Raw genomic sequence first — 4,925 nt, forward strand, 5'->3', positions numbered from 1 at the left:
ACATTCTTCTTTGTCCTTGCATTGAACAGATTAAAAAACACTATAGGTGACTTGCTCATCATTAAGTCACATAGTTAGTTCACCCTTATAAACATCAATAAGAGTTCGACAGGTGGATAAAAATGGTCATCCCAAGATTATGGTAACCTCCTTGTTTGTCTCGCAGTCAAGTATGATAAAATCAGCCAAAAAATGAATTTATCTAAGACTTCTTTTATTTGCCCTTCAGGTTGAGCCAAGAATCGATCGGCTAGTTGTAATGTCACTGCAGTAGATTTTATGTGACCAATTCCCAACTTTCTAAAAGTAGATAGTGGCATTAGGTTAATGCTAGCTCCCAAGTCGCATAAAGTCTTACCCAAATAATGATTGCCAATTGAACATGGGATGATAAACTCCAAGGATCTTTCAATTTATGGGGCAACTTATTTGTCAAAACAACACTATAGCCTTCTGTGAGTGCAATAGTTTCAATATTCGTGAGCTTTTTCTTCTTGAACAAGATGTCTTTCATAAATTTCCCATAACTCAGAATTTGTACTAAAGCATCTACTAAAGGAATGTTGATTTACAGTTGCTTCAATGTGTCCAGGAACTACTAATACTGCTTGTCATGCTCATTCTTCCTGAATCTTTATGGGAAGGGTAAAGGTAGAGATATATCTCCTTGTGCTGACATCTTTGATTGAATCGACAGTTTAGAAGGTTGGACATTAGGCATATGAGTGAATTTGTGGAACTTATTTGTCTAATCCATTGACAAATTCTTCAGATTCAACCTTCTCATCAGTGATTACTCCATCCATATAGTGAGGTGCTGCAATAGAGCCGATAAAAGGTTCACCAATTTGTTTACTATTCCTAAGAGTGATAGCCGTGTCACTAGGTATTGAGCCTGGTGGTCGAGTATTCAAATTTGAAGCAAGTTGTCCTAATTGCGCTTCCAATACTCAAATGGAAGATGAATTCCCTTGTATGATAGCTTCCATACCAATAATATACTCCCACAATAACGCCTCAAGAGGTTCTAACAGGTCAGAAGTAGAAGTTTGAGTGTACAGTTGCTATTGATGTCCTTGAATATGCTGATTTGGTATTGAAGAGTGTTGCAGTTGCATCAGATTTTGGTTTGGATATGTCTGGCCTTGTTGTGGATGCATTTTAGTGTACTGATTATAGATCTACTGCTATTGATTATAATTGTAACATCCCAAAGTAGGGCCTAAACGGAATAGTGGTTACGAAACCACGAATCTAGATTGAATAATTGTGTGAAAATTTCGTGAAGAAATTTTATGTATAAGTGCCTAATTTGATAATTAGGACTAAATTGTAAAATTAGAAAAATGTGTGTTCTAGATAATAAAGGGGATTTAATTGAAATGGGTTCTTAAAGTGGAGGTCCTTATTTAGTAATTAGACCATTATATTTAAGTTTGGACAAAAATGGGTAAGAATAGGACAAATTTGAAAGAAAAGCCTTTAAGGGCATTTTGGTCATTTAGTAATTAAAAGAATTAAAAAGGGAAAATAAAGCCAAAATTGGTTCATCTTCTTCATGGAGGCTGAATATAGCATGGAGGAAGCCATGGTTAGGGTTTCCAAGCTTTTCAAACTCAATAGTAAGTCTATTCTAGCCTCATTTTTAACATTTTTTTACGTTTTTTGAGTCCCGGTAACTTGATTTAGCTTATTCTAACAATAATTCATGCTGGGGTTCATATTTGGAAAATACCCATAGGTTAAATGTATTTATTTTGATGTTTTATGGTAGAATATGAGCTTGAAATTATGTTAAACAACTTTTGCTAAGCAATTTTAAGTGAAAATGAGTAAAACGACATAATCGGTAAAAATACCTAATGTTCATAAGTACATGATAGAGTGGAATTTGATATTTCCATATAAGGGAAAAATGTTCAGTGTGTCATAAAACATAATAAAAATGGATAAATTTTAATTTCCGAGCTTAGGGGCAAATTCGTAATTCTACAAAAGTTTAGGGGCAAAATTATAATTTTGCTAAAGTTTGAGTTAGGGAAAGTTTTGAATAGTACATTAATTAAATAAGTGAAATATGATGTTTTATATCCCAGAAAGTGAGATTTGGACCTAGAACGGGAGAAAAACTGAAAATCGAGAAAGTTGGTAAAATGGTCGTTTTGGTATCGAGGTAAGTTCATATGTTTAATAAGCATTTAATTATGCATATTTGAATGATAAATTGATATTTTGGCCAAAAATACTTTAGTATGGCGTTTCAGATATAATGATTAATGTTCGATAATAATTTGATATTAGAAAGAGAACTTGTATAATTTATATGTAAGACCATATTTTGTATTATGGCTTTGTATGATAACAAGAAAGTATTGACTAGCATAGTTTGATGAGAATAAGTTAAGTTGATGATATGATGAGATTGAGAATGTAAGTATGTAAGTTGAGTAGCATTTTATTATCATGCAATTATTGTTATTAGTATTGTTATTATTGAGTTATGTGAATAACCTTGAGAATTTGAGCAAGTATGTTTCAGCTATGACTTGACAAGGCATTGATATTTCAAAGTACATGGTTGTACCATGGCAATTAAGGCAGAATTGATGAAAAAGTCCATGTTCATAACATGACATTTAATGAGGAATTGACGGTTAAGGATACCATGTAAGACCATGTCAAGACATGGCATTGGTAAGGCAAGGATCCCGTGTAAGACCATGTCAAGACATGGCATCGGCATTGATTAAAGACTCCATGTAAGACCACATCAAGATGTGGCATTGGCACTAAGACAAGGATACCATGTAAGACCATGATTGGAACATGACATTTTGTAACGCCCTGATTTTTAGAATTTTTCGGGTTTTTGTGGTTTTTGGTAAATTTTGATATTTTGGTGTTCTGAATATGGGAATTGTGTTTAAATGTGTTAGTGGGCCTTTAAAAGGCCCAAGCCTAAGTTAATCACGGTAAAATATCAAGGTTGGATTTTAAGTGAATAGGAGACTTGGTTAAGTGGGTTTTTAAGAAGAACTTCATAAATTATGACGCAAATAAGGCCTTGGTAAAGTGGCAAGGTGGCGCCACTAAGTTCCTAAAAAGCTGGTGTCTGGGAAGGAATTAAAGGTCCAGGGTTCAAGTTGCAAGCTAGGTATATGGTTACTTTTTAATTTTAGGCATGTGCCGAGCATGTGATCACTTAAGTGAATTTCAGCAAGGGCCTTAGGGAGGTTGGGCTGATTGTTTTAGTTGATATTAGGGTTAGGTTCTTTTCTTTTTCTGTCTTGGAGAATTAGGGTTAGCCACTTGAAAGCTTTCACTGCCATTCATCCTTTCTGAGTTCTCACAAAAGCTGAAAACTCAAATTCCTTCTCCTTGGTGTCGATTTCTTCTTCCTCTCTTTTTCCTCCATTTTCTTTCTTCCTTTTTACTTTTTCTTCTAGCCGAAACCTTCTGATCACCTTACTCACCTCCTCTGTCAATCCCATCCTCCACAAAACCTCCATAGCCGATTGCCATAAAAGCCAAAATCCCAAAAACTCACTTCTTGTGCCAATTTCTCCAAGCCAAAATCCTTCAGTTATTTTTGTTCTTTTTGATAAAATTTTATCTTCTCTAAACCCTTAGTATCTGTCGGCAACATTACTTCAAAGTTATAGCCTCAAATCGTCATCTTCTTCATCACTTGAAAAGTCAAAATACCATAGATTTAGGGACTTATAGCCGAAACTTCAGATCTCATGGATTCGAGTTCTACTATTGTTTAGAGGATAGATCTGCAGCAGATCTACGTAGAAATCAAAGAGGAATAAGTGGTAAGTGCTCATCACCTCAGATCTAGTCTTATTTTACAATTTAGAAATGCCGAAGTCCCTAAAATCTAGGGAGGCTGTCGATTTGGGCATAGGGCTTTAAGGGTCTTTAACCGGCGATTTCTTTTGGTGATTAGTGTCTTCTAGAGGTTTGATCGAAGGCTTGGATCTTTGGAACAACTAGACTTAGATCTAGTCATGGGTTGCTGAATATTGGGATTGGTTGTTGTGGGTTGCAATCTAAGAATTGTGGTAATCAATTGTAGGACATCATAAGGGATCTCAATAGCAGTCGTTGCGAAACAGGTGTGTATCGAACACCCTCTCATAGTTCAATTCGGCAAAAGCCGAAATGCCGAAATTCTGGCATTTCGTGGGCTTGTGAGTGTGCGAGTGCTCACAAGACGTTTAGAAATCATTAGATCTAAAATCGCAAAGTGGTAAGTTAGTCGTGTGTGAAATTTTGTACACTTCAGTAATTGGGCCTCGATAGGCTAAAACTGGGCCCAATGGGCTTACGGGCTCATACGGGTTAATAAATAAAAAATAATAAAAATATATAATATAAAAAATAGGCAATAAGTATGTTCTGTTAGACTGTAGAATCGAAACTGCTTAAACTGATAAACTGGTCATAAAACTTGAGTTAAATGGGCTTAAATGGCTAATAGACACTGTAGGGCCCATTAGGGGTTTTATGGCCCAATGGCTAAGATTGTGAAATTGAGATAAATAAATTACTGTGATGACAAATGGGCTAGTAAGGACCGTAACATTCATGAGAACCCTTAAAACTGATAAAAGTACTGAAATACCTGTATAGGTGGAAAGTTTACAGTTTTACCCCTAGGAGCAAAATTACTGATATACCCCTAGGGTTAAGGTTGACCTGAATGCATGTTTGACTGTTACTATTTACTGCATGCCATGCTATTATTATCTGGTGCATGGGACTGGGTTATTGATGGAGGAAGTACTGAAAGTGGCTTGACCACGTATTGGAGGCTTTGCCTCAACTTACTGATATCTGAGCAGCTATGCTGCAACTGTGGAGTGTAGGGCTGGGTGGGTTGAGCTATTCCCCACATGGAGTGGAGGGCTGGTACGGGT

This window comes from Gossypium hirsutum, chromosome A06 (genome assembly GCF_007990345.1).
Source record: "Gossypium hirsutum isolate 1008001.06 chromosome A06, Gossypium_hirsutum_v2.1, whole genome shotgun sequence".
Classification (NCBI taxonomy): domain Eukaryota; kingdom Viridiplantae; phylum Streptophyta; class Magnoliopsida; order Malvales; family Malvaceae; genus Gossypium; species Gossypium hirsutum.